The sequence below is a fragment of the Rhipicephalus microplus genome, chromosome X (assembly GCF_043290135.1).
Source record: "Rhipicephalus microplus isolate Deutch F79 chromosome X, USDA_Rmic, whole genome shotgun sequence".
NCBI lineage: Eukaryota > Metazoa > Arthropoda > Arachnida > Ixodida > Ixodidae > Rhipicephalus > Rhipicephalus microplus.
Window position 1 is genome coordinate 5,043,642 of NC_134710.1, and position 22,767 is coordinate 5,066,408.

At 50.0% G+C, this 22,767-nt stretch overlaps 1 protein-coding gene across 3 annotated transcripts in view; it reads right to left on the reverse strand.

Annotated features, from left to right (window-relative positions):
- Nucleotides 1–22,767, reverse strand: part of LOC119175633 (uncharacterized) — a 237,041-nt gene that overhangs the window by 37,908 nt on the left and 176,366 nt on the right. The window lies entirely within an intron of this gene.

The following is a 22,767-nucleotide window of genomic DNA, read 5'->3' on the forward strand; positions in this document are numbered from 1 at the left end:
CACAATTGTAGAAATTTCTTCAACGGATGCGTTCTTTTCTGCAATAAAAATGATTGAATCTTTGGACCGCTAAGCCCTGTAGACTACGTGTGTGCGCCTGGCAGTCGCCATGATCTGTACGGTATCTTGGTTGTAAGCTATGTTGTTTTGTTTTAGTGTTAATTTGCCCTTGTGCTAGACGAATGCTGCACTTTGTTTTAATTATCATGAGATTTTCATCAATTTTTTTTTCTCTAATACATATGACTTTTCTGACGCATCTGTGCTCGGTGCAACTGTGTATGTTTTTGTATTTTGGAAATCTACTTCTTTTCTCTTTTTTTTACTTATGTGAATGCAATTATGTGAACTTATGTGAACCTGCAATTTTCATGTTCTTTTCTGTACCCCCCCCCCCACTATAATGCCTGTATGGGCGCTGTGGGTACTAATTAAATTAAATTAAATAAATAAATCACAACACGGGTTGCGTGCCCCGTAGTTGTGCTTCGCCGCCACCGGTGTCCGTAATTACTATCGTGCAAAACGAGAAAAACTAAGTAAATGTAATGTGGTGAAGCCTTCGAACAGTGGGTCGTCCTCTCCAGCGCCTTCTAGTGGGTAGCCCTTTTTAGCAAGAAGAAGAGCAGCTCGTGCAGAGAGTCGGTACCCGCATTGACTGTCACTGTCAAGCATCGTCGACAACCGTCCGCCAATAAACGTCTCAACAATTTGGTGGAGAGTGCTGTGCCCTTCTAACACCTTCGGTTAGCATTTGATGCCCCTGGAGCTACGATCCCGCACCGTGCCTTCTACCATGCACCAAGACGCCGCACAGAAAACGCTTCCTCCTGCGCCGACGCCATGTTCCGGTGTTCCCCGCATCCGGGACCCTCCTGTCTTCACCGGCGCGGATGGCACCGACGTCGAGGACTGGCTTGCTATGTACGAACGCGTCAGCGTCCCCAATCATTGGGACGAGGCAGGTAAACTCGGCAACCTGGTTTTCTACCTCGCGGGTGTGGCCGGCATGTGGTACAACAACCACGCATCCGATTTCCCCACTTGGTCCGCTTTTAAAACCGCCGTAGTCGACGTGTTCGGCCGTCCTGCCGTTCGTAAGCTCCAAGCCGAACAGCGGTTACGTGAACGAGCACAGCAGACCGGTGAGTCCTTCACAAGCTACATAGAGGACATCCTTGACTTGTGCAAGAAAGTGGACGCGAGCATGTCAGAGGCCGACAGAATTACCCATGTTCTAAAAGGCATCGGCGACGATGCCTTCACCATGCTCCTGGCCAAGAACCCTCGCACTGTGGCAGAGATCATTACACTTTGCCAAAGTTACGAGGAGCTGCGACGGCAGCGCTCGATGACCCGTCGACCACCCTCCCGTGACGCTGATCTCTCGGCCTTGTCAACACTTCCGGACCACACCGCCTTGCTTGCTGAAATCAAGTCATTCGTGCGTGAAGAAGTTGCCCGCCAGGTCTCTTTACTGGCCTTTGCTTCCCCGCAACGTGCTGAACAGTCGTCAAGCACACTTCTGCCTCCCCTCCGCCGAGCCATTCAGCAGGAAATCGCGGAGGTCGTTCCAGAATATCACCAGCCGCCTCCAGTATCTACACCACTCAGTTACGCCCAAGTTGTCGCCAGGCCACCCCCACCGATTCCTGTGACTGGCCCTCTTGGTTACACCGAAACCATCGCCAGACCCCAGGCCTTCGGAGAAACTGTGCCGCCTACATATACCGACGTCATCCACGTGCCCCGTGTGCCACCCACTATGCAGTTATATCAGCAGCCGGCTCGCCCATCGCGTTCTTCGACATGGATGGGACCCGCGAACCGATGGCGCACTGCGGACAATCTCCCCATCTGCTTTGCTTGTGGTTGCGTCGGGCACGTAGCACGCTACTGCAATCGTGTGCAGCGACCGTAAGTCGCCTCCAATTTTCCCAGCCAATCGAGCCGCTTCTATGACCAACCGCCACCTACGTCACCGTCGTCCCGCCCCGCTCCATCTACCCGCCGCTCACATTCTCCGCGACGTCGCTCACTGTCGCCGATGCGGCCACGTCCACTAGAGGATGACCAGGAAAACTAGTCGTCGCAGTCCACGAGGCAAGGGCTGCGACGCTGTCGAACTGCGGAAGCCCTCAGGAAAGGCCATCGAACGTGATAGACGTGCTTGTGGATGGTGTTCGTGCATCTGCCCTTGTAGATACTGGAGCCGCCGTATCCGTGATGGACGCAAAGCTTAGCCAAATACTGCGCAAAGTGACCACGCCACTTTCCGGGCTCTCCCTCCGTACAGCCAGCGCCCAAAGCATTCACCCTACAGCGATGTGTACAGCCCGCCTCATGATTCAGGACGTGATGTATGCCGTTGAATTCATCATAATTCCTTCATGCTCTCACGACGTCATCCTAGGATGGGATTTTCTCTCCCGCCACGACGCCGTCATTCATTGCGCACCAGCAGAAATAGAGCTAACACCATTCTCTTCTTTGACGCCGGCCGACAGTCCATCTACTGCAAGCAAATTACTCGTCAGGGACGACACGCAAGTGCCTGCAAACTCGTCCGTGGCGGTGTCGGTGTACTGTGCAAGTCTTTCAGACACCGCTGCACTCCTCTCACCATTTCATCGTGTTTTCACCAGAAAAGGTTTGCTGGTTCCTTTCGCGACCGTGCAAGTAACTCGCGGCAGCACCACTATTCTTGTTCTGAACTCATCCCCGTACAGTGTTACGTTGGTGCGAGGGGAATGTCTCGGCAGCGTGGAACCCATCGAAGACGCACAAGTCATGGATCAACCTGATGACACGCACTGCCGAAGTTCCAATACGCTTAGTGCTGTTTCTACATCTGTTTCATCATCCGCTGATGTATTTGGTTCTTCCATTGCCGACAACCTTACGCCGGTCCAGCGCTCCCAGCTTCTGGCCCTGTTGGAAGAATTCCGCTCTTCTTTCGACGTCTCTCAACCTTCTCTTGGCCGCACATCCACTGTTACGCATCGCATTGACACAGGCGCACAACCACCACTACGGCAACGTCCATATCGCGTATCTCCCACAGAACGCCGTGTAATCAACGAGCAAGTGGACGACATGCTACGCCGCGATGTTATTCGACCCTCTAACAGCCCCTGGACATCTCCTGTCGTTCTCGTCGCGAAGAAGGACGGTTCTGTGCGGTTCTGTGTGGACTACCGACGTCTCAACAAGATCACTCGTAAGGACGTGTACCCACTACCGCGTGTGGATGACGCGATTGACAGCCTGCAAGGAGCCGAATTTTTTTCATCTCTAGATTTGCGCTCAGGGTACTGGCAAGTACCTATGGCTGAGGACGCTCGACCGAAGACCGCTTTCGTCACTCCCGACGGCTTGTACGAATTCAACGTCATGCCGTTTGGGCTGTGCAATGCGCCTGCCACCTTTGAGCGCATGATGGATACCGTCCTGCGTGACCTGAAATGGCACACGTGCCTGTGCTACCTCGATGACGTCGTCGTTTTTGCTCCGGACTTCTCAACGCACCTTCAACGCCTGCGGCATGTTTTAACGCGTCTGAGTGACGCCAGTCTGCAACTGAACCTGAAAAAGTGCCGATTTGCAGCTCGGCAGTTGACAATACTCGGCTACGTCGTGTCCAAGGACGGAATTCTCCCCGATCCAGCCAAGCTTCGGGCCGTGACCGAGTTCCCCAAGCCGACATCCATCAAGGAACTGCACAGTTTCTTAGGACTGTGTTCCTACTTTCGGCGCTTCATCCGAAACTTCGCGTCTATCGCATCGCCGCTGACAAAACTCCTCGGTAGTAACGGGCCTCTCCATTCGTGGTCATCACAGTGTGACGACGCATTCACAACGCTCCGTCGTTTACTGACGTCGCCTCCCATACTCCGCCACTACGACCCTACTGCTCCTACAGAGGTACACACGGACGCCAGTGGTGTCGGTCTCGGCGCTGTCCTTGCGCAGCGCAAACCAGGGTTCCCGGAATATGTCGTGGCGTATGCAAGCCGTACGCTTACAAAAGCCGAGACTAATTACACCGTCACTGAGAAAGAATGTCTGGCAATCGTGTGGGCCCTTACCAAGTTCCGACCTTATTTATATGGTCGCCCATTTGATGTAGTCACCGACCATCACGCACTATGCTGGTTGTCCTCATTGAAAGATCCCTCAGGCCGTCTCGCCCGGTGGGCACTTCGCCTGCAAGACTACGACATCCGCGTGCTGTACCGCAACGGAAGGCAACATGCTGACGCCGACGCCCTGTCGCGCTCTCCCTTGCCTGACGACAATTCCCACGACTCAGCGTCTCACCTTGCCGTTTCTTCCATTAGCATTCATGCCGTTGCTACTGAACAGCGCAAGGATCAATGGATTGCCTCTCTGATAGACTTGCTGACTGATCCATCCACTCCATCCACTCGCGCGTTGCGGCGTCAAGCCCACCATTTCGCCGTTCGCGACGACCTTCTCCACCGACGCAATTACAGCGGTGACGGCCGCCAGTGGCTACTAGTCATACCCCGCGGTCTGCGCTCTGACATATGCGAATTCTTTCATACTGATCCGCAATGTGCGCACTCCGGCGTATCGAAGACTTACCAGCGCATTCGCCAACGGTACTTTTGGCGCGGCATGTACCGCTATGTGCAGAAATTCGTTCGCTCCTGCATAGAATGTCAGCGCCGCAAAACTTCAACGCACCTGTCGCCGGTAGGTCTGCAAGCTTTACCTTGCCCTGCCAGGCCGTTTGGGCGCGTTGGCATTGATTTGTATGGGCCACTTCCACTAACGTCGGCTGGTAACCGCTGGGCCATTGTTGCTGTGGACCACCTCACGCGATACGCCGAAACTGCCGCTCTCCCCGCGGCTACAGCGAGCGATGTGGCCTCCTTCCTGCTCCAACGATTCATGCTGCGACACGGTCCACCTCAGGAACTGCTCAGTGATCGAGGCCGCGTCTTCCTGTCTGAAGTCGTTGAAGCCATTCTCAAAGAGTGCAACGTTGTTCACCGCAAAACTGCTGCTTACCACCCGCAGACGAATGGCCTTACTGAACGCTTCAACCGTACACTCGGCGACATGTTCTCGAAGTACGTCGCCGCCGATCACACAAATTGGGATTCCATTCTACCCTTCGTCACCTACGCATATAACACCGCCCCTCAGAGCACTACTGGGTTTTCACCTTTCTTTTTATTATATGGAAGGCACCCGTCGCACACCATAGACACTATACTTCCGTACAAGCCAGATCCGTCAGAGTGGGCGCCTATTTCTGCTACAGCCAAGCTTGCTTAAGAGTGTCGAGAGCTCGCAAGGACCTTTACAGCGCATGATCAAGAGCGGCAAAAAGGCATTCGCGCTGACACCAGCACTACTGCGCCCATGTTCCTCCCTAGAGCGCTCGTCTGGCTCTCGATCCCTAGCACTTCAACTGGCCTATCTTCAAAACTATTGCCCAAATACGAAGGCCCCTACCGTGTCGTCGAACGCACTTCCCCTGTAAATTACTTGATCGAACCCATCGAACCATCTTCGGACATGCGCCGTCGAGGGCGCGACATTGTCAACGTGGAGCGCCTCAAAGCCTACCACGACCCGCTCATAGTAACCAGCTGCTAGGTCGCCAGGCGGCTCCCTCTTCGTACCCGGGGTAGTTGTGGTGAAGCCTTCGAACAGTGGGTCGTCCTCTCCAGCGCCTTCTAGTGGGTTGCCCTTTTTAGCAAGAAGAAGAGCAGCTCGTGCAGAGAGTCGGTACCCGCATTGACTGTCACTGTCAAGCATCGTCGACAACCGTCCGCCAATAAACGTCTCAACAGTAAAAACACCTTGGACACAATGAGTTTCCAATCCAGGTTTTCCTGCGTGCCAGGCCAGTATACTACCACTAAGCTGCACCCGTGCTTGGAACTACTTCTGGCAATCTGACCCTAAGCAAGCTTCAAGTTAGGAAAGAAATCTCATTACTGTGTGTAATAAAGCGTTTAGAACAACAAACGAACAGCCAAGCGTCACACACTGCCATTTGTGTAACGTTGGGTTGTCAAATAGTACAACCCTATACAATAGCGCGAGGCAAAATTCTTCATCGTCGTCAGTCACAGCATCGAAAAATTGCGCATAATTCTTTGGAAGGATGTAGCGGGTATCACTTTACAACGAAAAATTACGAAGGATGGGATAGTGAATGCCTGCACAAAACATTATGATGGTTTATGGCGTAGTGCTGTATATATTGGCTGTACACCTCCCCACAGTAAGCAGGAAGACCAAGTCGTACACGTGGGTTGACTGGGACCTCCTTCGTAAGACCCGCGCAGAACGACCTCCTACTGATACCCCACCGAGCCTCGAGACGTGGACGGCCCAGCTGAAAGCTGATGTAAAAAAGGCAACGAAAACTATCAGCACAGACCTTCCAACCGAAAATATGGACAGTCGTCTCGCCCACCTACTAGAGGCCAAACAGTCTCTATTGGCCCGGTGGAAGGGCCAGCGCCTTAATCGGAGGTTACGCAAACGCATATCTCAGCTGAACAAGACCATGATGGATCACTGCCGCATCCTTTCAAAACAGCAGTGGGACGAAATTTGTAATTCGATTGATGGTCAGGTCCGAAATGGCAAAACGTGGAACTTACTCAAACACCTCCTCAATGAAACCAACACCCGCACAAATCAGCGTCATTCGATCGTGAAGATACTTCATCAGGCTAAACGGACAGTGTCACCGGAAGATGTTGTCAAGAACCTCGTGGAAAAATATCTCCCGCTTCCCACGGGCCCTGTGACCCCTCACCCTGATTACTCTGGCAGCGACAACACTAACTGAGACGCCGACTTCTCTATTGAAGATGTGCGCCGAGCTCTCCATGAGCTCAATGGCCGCTCAGCCCCTGGCCCCGATGGCATCACCAACAAGCTCCTACGCAACCTGGACGATTCCTCCGTCACTTACCTCACTGACACTATCAACGAGATATGGAAAAAGGGTGAGATATCCGATGCTTGGAAACTAGCTCACACGATTCTCATACCCAAACCGGGAAAGGCGCCGAGCCTAGATAACCTACGCCCCATATCTCTCACGTCGTGTGTGGGCAAAGTGGCTGAGCACGTCGTCCTCAACAGGGTTGGTCGATACCTCGAAGATCACGACTGCATCCCGCACCACATGATTGGCTTCCGACCAGGGTTATCCACACAAGACGCCATGTTACTCCTAAAGCATCAAATTCTAGATGGCGGGAACACTCGGGACACTCGTGCAATACTCGGTCTCGATTTAGAAAAGGCCTTTGATACAATAACGCACTCGTCAATCTTGAAAGCGATCGCAGGCCTCGGCCTAGGTCATCGATTTTACTACTTTATCCGCTCTTTTCTCACTCGACGCAGAGCCGTCCTCCGCGTAGGAGACCTAGTGTCGGAAGAAGTGGAGCTCGGGCAGCGGGGCACTCCTCAGGGATCCGTCCTCTCACCCACGCTCTTCAACCTCGTGATGATCGGGCTTTCCGAACGACTTTCAAAAATAGACGGGCTAAATCACACTATCTATGCGGATGATGTAACCCTATGGTGCTCCACAGGGTCGGATGGCTTCATTGAGTCCGCCCTGCAAGAGGCTATCGACACCACTGAGTCTTACCTCGACCACACCGGTCTCAGGTGCTCACCTGCGAAGTCGGAGCTGTTGATATATTTGCCCAAACGCCGGGGTGCCAAGCCCAAAGGGTGGAAACCTCCGGCAGAACGCAATATCACCCTCCACACCAGAGATGGTCGTACTATACCCAGGGTAGACACCATCAAGGTCCTCGGCATGATCATCGAGTCCCGCGGAACCAACACCCAAACAGTGCACAAGCTCAGGACTAAGACTGAGAATGCCATACGACTTGTACGTAGAGTAGCCAACAGGCACCATGGTCTCAAAGAAGACAACCTGCTGCGTCTCGTACACGCGTTTGTTTTGTGCCATTTTACCTACGTTGCCGCTATACACAAGTGGCTGCGTGCTGAGCGCGATCAACTCAATGCGCTTATTCGCAAGGTGGTCAAACGAGCCCTTGGCCTCCCTATCACCACTCCAACGTACAAACTCCTCGAGCTTGGCGTACATAACACGCTAGAAGAGATCGCCTAAGCTCAGGAACGTGTGCAATTGACCCGACTCACTACCACCAAGGCGGGCCGCCATATTCTGCGCGAGCTCGGCTTCTTCTCCTCGAGGGCCAGGGACCCCCCAGAGTTGACTCTAATTCCCCGTGAAATCCGCGATCTTATCACGATCGCTCCCATACCACGAAATGTACACCCCGAATACAACAGAGGCAGGCGCCTTGCGCGGGCGACCGCAATTCTGAAGCGCATAGACACGGAAGCGGACAACGTCTCGTTCGTGGACGCCGCTGCCTATCGCAACAACCAAGCCTTCGCCGCGGTCGCGGTATAATCCGCGCAGCAGACTCTTAACTATGCCACAATCCTCACCCGAAAACCCGAAGTAGCGGAGCAAGTAGCTATAGCTATAGCTATGCTCGACAGCAAACGGGAATTCATCTACAGTGACTCCAGGCCGGCCATCAAAGCCTTCGACCGTGGAGTCATCTCCGACCAGGCGTTACGTATCCTGTGCAATGCGAACCCGAGTGCCCTGAAGCACCACACTGTCATCTGGTTCCCCGCCCATCTCGGCCAGGTGCCGGGTGCCCTATCCAACCTCAACGAGATCGCCCATGATGCAGCGCGCGCACTTACTGACCGCACTGCCACAGGGCAACCTCATCTTGCTGGGTTAGATACCAATCGGGATGCACCAATTACGTACAATGAAATCGCAAAGCACTTTTACTTGGAACGCCGCATTTTTCCACCCCCACATCCGAAACTTAACCGACCGCAGGCATTAAACCTACGCCTATTACAGACACACACGTACCCAAACCTTGCGACGCTTCACGTTTATTATCCCGATGCATACCCCAGCGACACATGCCCATCATGTGGACACACAGCGACACTCGCACACATGCTCTGGGAGTGTGGAACAACTCCTTCCGACTCTACTTCAAGCAAGTGGGAGAGGTCCCTCAGGAGCTCACTTCTCGCCGACCAGCAATGGGCCGTCCAGCAGGCCCACGAAGCGGCCTCCAGGTACTCCCTGTCGGTCCCTACGTGGGAGACGCCCGCTACGCGCTAAGCGCGTCCTGCAGGACTGTAATAAAGTTTTTTTCATTCCATTCCATGGCGTAGTGTGTACCCTGCAAGTGTGCTTGTATCGATTACCCAAAAAGTGCTTTCGCTATGATTGTGTCATGCGTTGCGCGCAGGCCTGGTGTTTTTTTTTACAGCCTGCTCGATTTTCTCCATGTTATACCTTCTGATGTCGGCTACATCACGCCTATTGATTAACTTTGAAAGCTCCACTCGCTCTAATTTGTCAGTTGCATTCAAGGCTTTCTTGATTTGTCGTCACTTGATGAGATTTTTCGTCTCCTGGAATAGTTTGCCAGTGTCCTGTCTAGTGAGTGTACCTCCCACGTCTATTGCACACTGATGATACTAGTAATATCATCGTTAACTGTGTCAACGATAACATAGGCTACCTCGTTTAGAGCCGCGAATTTATTCTGAAGCGATATTCTGAATTTCTGTGCTTTCCCTCTCATTGCTGGTTCTATATTGGCTTCTTGCACATCGATTTATGCATTTTTGTAATCTGAGAGAATTTGAGCTTTTGCCATTCTATGGTCCCTGAGTCAGTTCTTGCCAAATACTTTTGAATATTGCAAAATGCCTGGGTGTGCACACAGAATGAAGTCTATTTAATTTATAGTTTCGTTATAGGACTCCGCCACATCCACCAAGGCTTCTAGCTCGTTTTATGAAGGTATTCGGGATCCGTAATTTATACGGTATGCGGACTGTACTAATCATTCCACTATAGCATTTCTAGAGCCGATGTCATATTCCCCCACAGCAAGCTGTCCCGCCCTGTTATTGCCTACTTTGGCATTAAATTCACCCATCAGTAAAGAATACTGCGTCTTAGTGTGCGTGTGAAAATGTTTCCAAGAATTACTGTGTGTTTACTTTATTAATGACTGGCTACACGTTCATAGAAACGTTTAACTAAGTGATCATCATGGATCAATGAATAGGCACGTAGGCATGTACCCCCTTCATATCGTATCTTTCACTACACCTAGCAGAGCACTTTTGTCACTACGCCACCACATCCCCGCTGCAGTAGTGTAGTGACTAAGATACTCGGCTGCTGTTCTGCAGGTCGCGGGATCACACCCTGGCTGTGGTGGCTGCATTTTAGATGGAGGCGAAAATGATGTAGGCCCGTGTGCTCAGATTTGTGTGCACGTTAAAGAAACCTAGGTGACAGAAATTTCCCGAGTCCTCAACTACGGTATCTATCCTAACAATATGGTGGTTTTGGGTCGTGAAACACCGCATCAAATAATCAAACTTAATTTTGACACTTGCCACACTCTCCCTATTGCCACAGTATTCCTTTGTGTTTCGAGCAATGTTCTTGTGTATACGAAACCCCATCGTAGTTTTTTTCTGTCCACTAATTCGTGGTAGCAAAGGACGCGTCCGTTCTTCAGCACTGTATAAGCCTCACCTGTCCTCCCAACTTCACTGAGCCCTATAACATCCCATTTAACACCTTATAATTCTTGGAACAGCACAGCTAGACTTGCCTCTCTAGATAACTAGCCTCCCTAGATGGCAATCTAGCATTGAACGTTGACAAGTTCAGATTCCAATGGCGGCCTGTTCGGACCGAGAGATTCTTAGCACCCTCACCCTTAGACAGTTGCTTCGCAGCTGCTGGGGACTGAGCGCCAAGCGTTGATTGGTTGGTACTTTCATGAGAGAGGTAGTGGCCAAGTACTGCAGCAGGGTGGACAATCTTGTTCAGGTGAGGAAGAGCATTTCTAGCAGGTGGTCGCTTATGAAGCTGCAGCCCACACCATTTGTTTTTCTTTTACTGTTTAACAATTTTTAGATCGCGCGTTTTAAGTATATATGCAATTGGAAATGGTTCGGCATCCGCATTAGAACCAAATTCTGTCATTGCAGGCTAGGCTGATTCCTTAGCTTTCAGTAGCGGGTTTCTTAACCCAAGTATTCCACCTGACCGCCTATCAGTTCTCAAGTTCAAATTAACTGTAGCTCGCCTGGCCTTCTCTTAACTGTTTCAAACTCCATGTTTATGTAAAGAAACCAGCTTCTGAATTTGCGAACTTCTGACCTTGCGAGCTTTGCCGCGCCCAGTGCTCTAGATGACCCTCCCTCTCACACGTACGTAATCCCTCAAGCCCCCTCCCCGCTGTCCCCTTCAACCGTCATATTGCTGGCTTCAAAATGTCCGCAATGTAGAATCCTTGCTGATTCGGAGGGGCAGTTTTTCTACTTTGACGTATCCTGTCAACTGACGAGTTGCGCGCAATTAGAGCTGAATTCGCACAACAGTACCCTCACCTTGATGAAATGATACACACAACCCACAGACCCCAGCACACAGGCCCGCCCAGTGCTCTGGATGACCAGCCCTCTCAAGTGGCCCCACCTTGGGTCTAGTGGGTAAGGTACTCGGCTGCTGACCCGCAGGTCGCGGGATCGAATCCCGGCTGCTGCGGCTGCATTCCCGATAGAGGCGGAAATGTTATAGGGCCATGTGCTCTGATTTGGGTGCACGTTAAAGATTCCCAGGTGGTCGGAATTTCCGGGGCCCCCCACTACGGCGTCTCTCATAATCATATGGTTGTTTTGGAACGTTAAGCCCCACATATCAATCAATTCCTGTCACGCATCCATAATCTCCCCAGCCCTCTCCATCCTTTCCCCTTCAAACATCATATTGCTGACTTGAAAATGTCCACACTATTGAAGTCTTGCTGATTCAGAGGAGCAGCACTCCTACTTTGACATTTTTTTTCAACTGACAAGTTGCGTGCAACTCAAGCTTAATTCTCACAACATTGCCTTCATCTTGATGAAATGATACACACAACCTTCAAAGCCCAGCACACAGCCCAGACCAGTGCTATGGATGACCCTCCCCCCCACGCGTCCATAATCTCCCAAGCCCCCTCCCTCTGTCCCCTTCAACCGTCATATTGACGCAACGTAGGCTGGCAGCTATAGTGGCCAGCCTCTGAGAAAGATAACGAAGTAGTTCTGTGGGCGCGTGCTCTGGTACGTGTTAAGGCTTTTGGCCTTTGGTACAGAAAATAAACGTCCTGTTCCGTGCCTGCGTCCTTGTGTCCTTGTGACATTTTTTGGTGGCAGTTCGGGGTACGGTAGATGATACGGTCCCCGGAGAGTACCCGTGACGCAAGCCCATCGAGTAACTCAGCCGAGCTTACTCCTGTGCACGTACGACGTTCCAGCCGTCGGTCGTCTCCAGGGACTCAAGACACAGCACGGTTTGCTGCCTGAACGTCAGAGGACTATGAACCAAACATGTGCACCCCCTAACGTCACCGCGCCAGCACCAACGCACCTGGTTGTCAACCAGCCCAAGACTCCGAAGACATTTCACGGAGATGCTTTTGAAGATACCCATCACTGACTCGAGCATTTAGACCGGGTCGCCGTCATCAACGATTGGACCCCGGAGCGTAAGCTACGTTATGAGTACTGCTTTCACGAGGACTCCACGAAAACGTGGTTTCAGAACCACGAAACAACGCTTACGTCATGGGATGAGTTTCACCACCAGTCTTCAAGGCCTTTGCCCGAGAGGACAGGAAAGAGACAGTGGAGCGTGCTATAGAGGCAAGAATTCAAGGCCCTAACGAAAGCGAGACGACCTGCATAGAGGACATGGATCGGCTTTTCAGGCGGGCGGCGCCCTCTATGACCGAATTCAAGAAAGTTTGCCACTTAATGCATGGCTTTAAAGAAGATATTTTTCCCGTCCTGATTCAAAACCCGCCTGCGACACTTGCGGAGGTCCATTAGGAAGCTACTGCCATGGAGAGGGCCCTTCAACAGCGAGCCAGGCAGTATAACCAGGGTGTACATCCAAGTGAGATCACTTCTGTTCCTCTCGGAATGACATCACCGCGTTGCGAGAGCTCATAAAGCTCTCATCAAGGAGGAGCTACAAAAGATGCAGGTGAATGATTCACCTGTAGAGCAGCTCTCCATCGCGTAGATGGTACGTGCTGAGCTATGGCAAGCTGTTCACGCTCCCCAACACTCTGAGGCACCACAACTGCGGCACTGCGTCGAAATGAGCTACGCGGAAACAATGCGACGTCCTCCATCGTGCAGCTCACCCAGCCTGTTTTACCCCAATGAGCGACGCGCTCAGCAAATGGAGGTAGGCTTCCATCCTCGCAGCCCGCTGTTCGTCGCCGAAGCATGACCGAGGAAGAGGGACTTTTGGCGTACACCCGACCACAGACCCCTTTGTTTCCACTGTGGGGAAGCCGGACACGTCTACTCAACATGTCCATACCACCGTTTGGGTCTCCGCGATTTTCCGCCAAAAGCCCCTCGTCCACGACCTGGCGGGTGACCACTGAAAATAGAGAGCTTAATCTCGAATTGTCGCAATATTGAACAGCGGTTGCACGAGCCCCGCTCGTCATCGCCTGCGCGCTGCAGGTCACCGAGCCCAGCCTATTCACGCAGCGCTCCGAGACGCCACTCACCCAGTCCTGCAAGTCGGGAAAACTGAGTTCAGTGACCTCCGGAGGTGAGGCCGCTGACGCTGACTCTACGGAAGATCCCCCACTGCGACGACAGCGACGACAGTAAAAAGATGTAGAGACGCAGTCAAACGTGGTGCGAAGAGTGGTAACATCAAATATTGTGGTAAGCGTAAACGACGAAGAACTAATGGTGCTAATGGACACTTGAGCAGACACTTCCGTTATGAGCACGGGTCTTGCCTGCAGGCTGAAGAGGGCTTCTACCCAGTGGGCTGGGTCCCAGATACGTACGGCAGGAGGCCACCTTCCCACTCCGGTGGGACGTTGCAGTATTCACTGATTTACGTATCTCGGAGATTTCGTAATACTGCCGAGCTGCTCGATGGACCTATTCTCGGACTGGACTTTCTGCATGATAACGGAGCCATGATTGACTTGCAAGGGTTGCAAGTGAGGTTTTATACGGCGCACGCTTTAGCGCACACGCTTTAGGCACACGCTTTAGCGGCACACGCTTTAGCGCGCAACCCTCACGGCAGTTACGTCAATGCTTTGAGGATTGTCGACGTTGACGTTACGTTACCGCCGTAGAGTAGTAGCGTGTTGACCTTAGTAACCTGCGACATTTTCGATGAATTCAACGACTATGAAGGTATTGCAGAGGCAAATATCCCGCTGCTGCTCAAACAAAACATCTGCTTAGCCTGAGGCCTCGTTCGGTTAGAGAATAAACGCTCTAGAGTTCTGCTGACCAACTTCAGCAATGAGTTTCAGCACGTGCGTAGAGGCACCAGTGTCGTTTTGCTCAACGAAATCACTGACTTTTCCGGTGTCCGCACATTGGATACGACTTCACCGGGTTCAAAAGCTCGTGCTGAACTGGACAGCCACATTCACGTTAATCAAGTTTTACCAGATTCACAAAAAGAGCGGCTGCTAAACCTTGTGTCGGAATTCTCGGACTGCTTCTCCACAGCATATAAAGTTCAACGTAGTACCGTTACAAAGCACTGCGTTATTACAGAGGAGCCGGCGCGGCCTCTTCAACACCCATACCGTGTGTTCCAGAAGAAAAGAGAGGTGCTTAGACGTCAAGTTCAAGAAATGCTGAATGATGACATCATTCAACCCTCGACAAGTCCGTGGGTGTCACCTGTTGTCCTAGTAAAGAAAAAAGACAACACACTACGCTTCTGCGTCGACTAACGACGGCTTAGCTAAGTCACAAAACGCGACGTTTATCCCCTGTCATGGATTGTTCGTGCCTTAGACCGTCTATGCCATGCCCAGTTCTTTACATCATTAGATCTTAAGTCAGGGTACTGAAAAATTGAAGTTGACGAGGGCGACTGTGAGAAAGCTGTGTTCATGACTCCTGACGGGCTCAAAAACTTAAAGTGCTGTCTTTCGGTCTCTGTTCCGCTCCCGCCACATTTCAACGCATGATGGACACTGTACTCGCTTTACTAAAAGCAGACGTGTCTTGTATACTTGGATGATGTCGTTGTGTTTAAAGCACGTTTTACAAACATGTTTGAAAGCTAAAATGCAGTACGGAGAGCAAACCTTACTATCAAGCCCGAAAATTGCTATTTAGGCTCCTAGGAATTCAAGTTTCTCAGCCACGTGGTGAGCCCGAGGGGTGTTTGACTAGATCTGGAGAAGTTGGCTGCCGTTGCCAAGTTCCCTCATCTTGGAGACAAGAAGGCTTTTAGCGATTTCTCGGCCTCTGTGCCTACTACCGTCGTTGTGTCGAAGGATTTTCGAAAATTGTGGAGCCTCTCACAAAACTGACGCGGCCAGATGTGACATTTGTATGGACGGAAGAACAAGAACAAGCATTTGTAGAGCTACGCAATCGACTGCAGACAGCTCTAGTGCTAGGACATTTTGACGATACTGCCGACACTGAGATTCACACGGACGTCAGCAACGTAGGTATCGGAGCCATTCTAGTTCAATAGCAGGACGGCGCAGAGCGTGCGATCGCTTACGTGAGCCGCAGTCTTCCAAAAGCAGAGGCTAACTACTCTACCACCAAAAAAGAGGGCCTAGCAGTTGTTTGCGCCATTAGCGATTTTGACCCTTCTTATATGGCCGGCCATTTTGAGCGGTCAGTGACCACCATTCGCTCTGTTGGCTTGCCAATCTGTGGAATCCATCAGGCCGCCTCGCCCACTGGAGCCTCCGCCTTCAAGAGTACAACAAAACGGTAGTCTATGGATCAGGACATAAGCACACAGATACTGACTGCCTGTCTCGTGCTCTTAATTCTCCGACGTCATCCGACGCTGAACAAGATTTACCGTTTCTTGTCATCGTCGGTGTGGTGCGGATGGCTGAACTTCAACACGAGGACAATGAACTACTTTTTGTCATCTATGATCTTCAAGGAGAAGACGTTATTTCCCACGCCCCCTCTCAGGTGGATGAACATCGTATTGCCTGCTGGACATTGTTCTCTACAAGAGAAATTTTGAGAGCAGCCAGGAACTTTTTCTTCTCGCCGTTACAACGATACTGCGTGAGGAAGTTTGGCAGGCGTGCCACGATGATCCTTCTGCTGGTCACTTAGGCTATGCTAGGACATTAGCACGCATCCGACAAAATCAGTACTGGCCACAGCTGTTTTCGTTGGTTCAGCGGTACGTCCGAACCTGCCGTGACTGTCAGAGGCGTAAAGTTCCACCCGCAAAGCCCGCAGGCTTCCTTCAGCCTTTAGATCCATCTCTAGCAGCGTTTCAGCAAGTGGGAGTGGATCTTCTCGGTCCATTCCCTAGGTCATCCTCAGAAAAGAAGTGGATAATCGTCGCAACCAATTATCTGACTCGCTATGCAGGTACCAAATCTATGCCTAGGGGAACTGCAGTTAAAGTCGCCAGATTCTTCGTCCACGACATTGTTTTGCATCATGGTGCACCTGCTGTTCTCATAACCGATCGCGGCGCAGAATTAACGGCAGAGTTATTGCAACAGGTCACCAAGCTGACGCATAGAAATCACCGGAACACAACAGCTAACCATCCCTAAACGAACGGCTTGACAGAGCGGTTAAACAAAACACTGACCGACATGCTATCTACGTATGTTGATGTAGAGCACAAAACGTGGGATGAAATTTTGCCGTACACCACGTTTGCTTATAATACCGCTGTGCGAGAGACCACAGACCTAACACCATTCAAGCTTGTTTATGGCCGTCGCTTCACAACACCGTTAGACGCTATGCTCCCCGTAGACCAGGACACCAGCGGAAATTACAGCGTATATGACTTTGTCAAGAAAGCCGAGGAAGCCCGCCAGCTTGCACGGAACGACTTTCGCACACAGCAAGATACAGACGCTCGCCGTTACAACTAAGATTGAAGCAACGTCCACTATCAACCAGGTGACTATGTATGGGTGTGGACACCAGTCCGACATCGTGGGCTTTCGGAGAAGCTATTGCGACGCTACTTTGGCCCTTACGAAGTTGTGCGCTGCCTCAGTGACGTGAATTACGAGGTAGTTCTACAAAGCTCTGATACCAGTTTGAGCCGACGACGCCCATGTCCAGAAGTAGTCCACTTAGTATGGGTGAAACCGTACCACGCCCACGAGTTATAAACGCTTCGAACTTGTTCTTATTTTCGACAACAACGCGGGGTTATTTTTTTCAGTGACGTGACCATCTTTTTCCATGGCTATCTCTAGCATCTCACCAAGTATTCAGAAATGCTCCTCGACTCGAATTCCATCCTTCACTTAACTGAGTTGAGCACTGCGCCGCTGCTCGACTGATACTGACGCTGCGTTTCTCAACAATTGCTGTAGAATATTGCTGATGTGCAGTGACTTGGTCTCCCAGGAGACGGCGCTCCCATCGACTTTTTCTAGTCGAGTGACTTTTTCAAGCCTTGAGTGAAGGAGCGTTTGTTAATACGAGGGTCAGTCCATCGACCAGGACGGTCACTCTAAAAAAGGGGGAATTGACGCAAGGTAGGCTGACAGCTATCGTGGCCAGCCTCTGAGGAGGATAACGAAGTAGCTCAGTGGGCGCGTACTCTGGTGTTCATGCTTTTCTTTATTCTTTATTCTTTATTCAAAAAAAACCTTACAGGCCCCAGAACAGGGCATTGGGTAAGGGGGGGGGGAGGAATCGGAATGAACAGTTTACAGGCAGGATCAGTGCAAAAAGAACGAAAAAGTATATATATATATATATATATATATATATATATATATATATATATATATATATATATATATATATATATATATATATATATATATATATATATATATATAAATGAGATCACATTTTAGGCTATACAAGGCGAGGTAAATTTGAGGGAATACAGCACTTGTTGATATGAACATGGCGACAGAGGGATACATTTTAGAATAAAAGACAAGGGGAATATAAATCACCGTTACGCAATGCACTCAGAATACAAAAACGGGGTCACATGGTGAACAGAGTGAGTAGCTGACGGCGAAATGTATCGGGATTAGATATGGAGGCTATGCAATCAGGGAGGTCATTCCAAAGACGAACGGCCCGAGGCAGTGGTGAAGAATTGAATGCATTAGTTGACCCGTATATGCGCATGAAGCTGAACTGATTATGCAATCTGCGTGAAAAAGAGTGAGGTGTTTGAAGCTGAAGCCGCGTTCGTTTATTAGAGGTAATATATTTCTGGAACAGACAGAGAAGAGCAATACTGCGGCGGCTATCCAATGACGGCAGCTGAAGGTCTGATTTAATTTGCGTTATGTTTGACGTGATGTCGTAGTTTCGTGATATGAAGCGGGCACCTCTATTTTTAATCCTTTCTACCATAATAATCAAGTAGTTTTGATGAGGAGACCAAATTGCTGAGGCGAATTCTAATATTGGCAGAATAAAGGTAAGAAAGGCTAGTTTTCGAATATTAGTAGGGGAATTTCTCAAGTTGCGGCGTAGGTAGCCCAGTGAACGTGATGCTTTGGCACAGGTAGACTCAATATGTGAGGCCCATGAAAGATTCTCTGTGAGAAGAACACCTAGGTATTTGTAGGAAGAAGTGTGGGAAAGCATGGTATTGTTCAAGTAATAGGAGAATTCAGAGTTAACGTGTTTACGGGTGAAAGACATTACCTCGCATTTTGTTAAGTTCAGTTTCATAAGCCACTTGTCGCACCAGTTACAAATATGGTTGAGATCTGCTTGAATGGTTAAGTGGTCATTACTGGAGTTTATAGAACGGTATAATATACAATCATCGGCAAATAGACGCATGCAAGAAGTAATCTCGGAGGGTAAGTCATTAATGTAGATTAAAAATAGTAAGGGCCCAAGGACGCTGCCTTGCGGTACGCCCGAACTAACAGAAGAAAAAGGGGACGCAAGATTGTTAACAACAGTGAACTGCTGTCGAAAAGAAATGAAGTTTCGAATCCAGGTTAATGTTAAAGAATCAAGTCGTAGAGCAGATAGCTTAGAGATTAGTCGGCAATGGGGCACACGATCAAAGGCTTTAGAAAAGTCAAGAAAGATACAGTCCGTTTGAAGGTTGCTGTTCATGTTTGAGTGTAAATCGGTGGTGAATTCAAACAGTTGTGTGTCACACGAAAATCCCTTTCTAAAACCATGCTGATTAGGAAAGAAAAAATTGTTCGTCTCGAGGTGATTGTACACGTGTGAACTGATTATGTGCTCAAGCATTTTGCAGCATATGCAAGTTAAAGATATGGGTCGATAGTTGTCAGGCGAGTGAACATCTCCAGTTTTGTGAATTGGTTTTATTTTTCCTATTAACCAGTCGTCCGGTAGCATGCCAGATGTTAGAGATTGGTCAAAAATTTGGCATAATATTTCGCTTGATATGGGGAGGGTGTTCTTTAGTATCTTGGAATTAATGTTGTCAATACCGGCTGATGTGGATAATTTTAGGTTGTTAATGAGTGATCCAATGCCTCCAACAGTGACAGTAATGGGTTCCATATAGGCGGCGTCAAGTTCAGGAAAAGTAGGCACATTGGAAGAATCTTCCTGAGTGAAAACAGATGAGAAGAACCTGTTGAAAACAGAGGGGCAATCGGCGATAGGAATAGGTATTTTGTCAGTTCCATGTAAAGTAATAGAGTTAGTATCTCTGACCGGAGATATAGTTCGCCAAAATTTTTTGGGATTAGACTGAAGCAGGGAAGGTAGGTCTTGCGAGTAATATTTTACTTTTGGCCTTTGGCGTTTACTTTTGGCCTTTGGTACCAAAAGTAAACGCCCTGTTTTGTGCCTGCGTCCTGGTCCGTCGTCCTGGTCCATCGTACAAACAAGAGCGCACAACTGAAGAGTTGTGCGCTCTTGTTTGGGGAACTAATCGGCTACTTCTATGTGATCTTTACGTTGATTGTATACGTCACGGGTAGTTTGAGTGCATGAAAAGTAAGCGCTAAAAGCTTCAAACTTCGAAAGACTTGACTGGCTCTGCCTTTAGCGCTGTATCAAATTTCGCTGGTGTTTTGGTGTAGTAACTAAAACTGTGATAATCATATGTGCTAGTAGAGAGTGGTGCTTTCTTCTTTTGCCGCATGGCGAAATAAAGAAACTATGCGGCCACTTCTTAACGCACGCAACGTGTTTACATATCTCCTTTAAAGTTGATCCTGTTAGCGCCGTTTTCAGGCGCGGCCGTTAAGTGGCGAGTGCCCAGTTGGAGTAACAAATAGCGTGGCTCTGTGGCCGAGCTGCTACATTCTTCAGAGAGAGCTGGTGCTTGATTGTCACGCGAACCAAATATGTTCATTTTCATTTACTTGCTTCTTTGTCACAGCTTTGCTAACGGACCAGGCCGCTTTTTTGATCACAACCAACGACGCGTAAATTATAGTGGAACGCGGTCCTTGAGCTGGGCTATAGGGCCCAACCTTGAAGTCTTTAGTTTCCATGTGATTTGATTTTTTTTTGTTTTGGGGTACAATTTAAGGTCCTATGTGTCAGACTTGCTCTGACAGAACTGTATGACGGTAGTGGCGACAGGACCATACAATGAAATGACATTTTCAACACAACTAAGGCTCTTCGCATAACCCATGAACGACAGCCACGGAATTACACATGTAACAAACCTGACGCCCAAGTGCATGGCTTCCAGCATTGTTTTCGCTTACTACTGAGCCGCTGAATCGCAGCATTTCCACGGTATTTACCATTCGTGTTTTGGTTGATGCAATCACAATAGAATACGTTGAAACGCACACAGCAGGGCCCACAGTGAAGTAATTTTGGGGAACGAAGTGTATGATGTCTACACACGGTGCTGTCGACAGCTGCAATCGATGATCTTACTTCAACGCTTATGCAACCTAGCAAGGCGAAGTGCTTCAGTACGTTGCAATAGGCATACGCACAAGCAATTACGACTGTACTCCCTGAACTGAACAAATAGCCGTTTGAGGATGTCGTGCATGACGTACGCAAGCGTGCAAGCACGCCGCGGCTTGCAGACGACGCAGGGAGCCATCCGCACTAAGTCTGGTCTAGCCAGTAGCAGTATACGCACGCCCTACCAAGGCAAGCAAACGCCACACAATGACGGAGCGTAGATTGATGGTTTTTGTAGACCGATGCCTCTCTTCCACGTTTTGGTGTCGCCTGCGAAATTCCATCCTTTTGCGAGCGTTAGCAAAGGCCGCTTCTTGGAAATCTTAAAGCGGCATTACAAAGAACTTGTGCCACCGGACTCTTTCAAATATAAAATTTACTGTCGGCTGTTAGGAAGAACTGGTGGCGCAAATAATCAGACATCGACAAAAAAACACGGATAATTCCGGACATGCGTTTCTTCATCCATGCTCGCGCTATCAATTTTACTTAACTTATTGCATTTCACAGACAGCTATTTTCATTTTTATAATAACTTCTTCGATAGTTGATCATCGTGACATGCCTGACTCCACATCGCAAGCACTAATGCCGAAGAGCAAATATCGCCGTCATTCGCACGACACATTTCTTGAATCACCCAACCTGACATTATGGATGTTTTTATTTGTGCATCAAGTGAATAATAAACATAAAATTACTTGTCGCGACCACTGTTGTGCCCTACTTTTTTGTGCTGGCTGTTCGGGCCAGAAAAGATAAATGATGAAAAAAAAAAAAGAACTATGGACCATCTCACCGAAGGGAACTCTGATGGAATGCGGAGTCGCCGCGGTGCGCAGGCGTTGACCCGGTTGAAACAGGCGTTGACGCAGGGGCTATAAAAATGGTTTGAAACAAAACTCGGTGTAGCGTTTACTCGAGTAAACGTTTGTTTGAAATGCAAAGACACGGAAGGCGGGACGCGTTGAAGACGCTTGCGCTCGGCTTCCTTGGCTCGCGCTCTTCAGTGTTCCCCACGCACCGTCTGTGTTCTCGAAAGCAATCGGTGTTCTTGACTCGCACCTCGTCGGTGTCGCTAGTTTTACACTGTTGGCGCTTGCGTTCAGCTTCACTGGCTCGCCCCTCGTCGGTGTTGACCTGGCCATTCGCGAACGCGATTGGCTTCGCTAACCCTCGCAACATCGGTGACATAATTGATTGATTGATATGTGGAGTTTAACGTCCCAAAACCACTATATGATTATAAGAGACGCCGTAGTGGAGGACTCCGGAAATTTCGACCACCTGGGGTTCTTTAACGTGCACCCAAATCTGAGCACACGGGCCTAAAACATTTCCACCTCCATCGGAAAATGCAGCCGCTGCAGCCGGGATTCGAGCCCGCGCCCTGCAGGTCAGCAGCCGAGTACTTTAGCCACTAGACCACCGCGGCGGGGCGCAACATCGGTGACAGCCGGGAAAGCTACGCACACACTGGCGGGAAGCAAGCCACGACGGCATCGCGCCCGTCGGTGCGCTCCCGCGGCAAGCAGCGGCGCGCTGTCCACATTGTCGGCGCCGCATGATTTTCGAAGCGCGCAACGCACGCACCCACCAGCTCTCGGCTTCTTTCGCCGACAGATGGAGGTGCCTAGGGGGAAGAGGAATGGGAGAAAAAAGGATAGAGGAGAAAAGGTTAAGTAAGCAGAGGCGCAGGCGTCTTCAGGCCGAACAGCAGTCCGG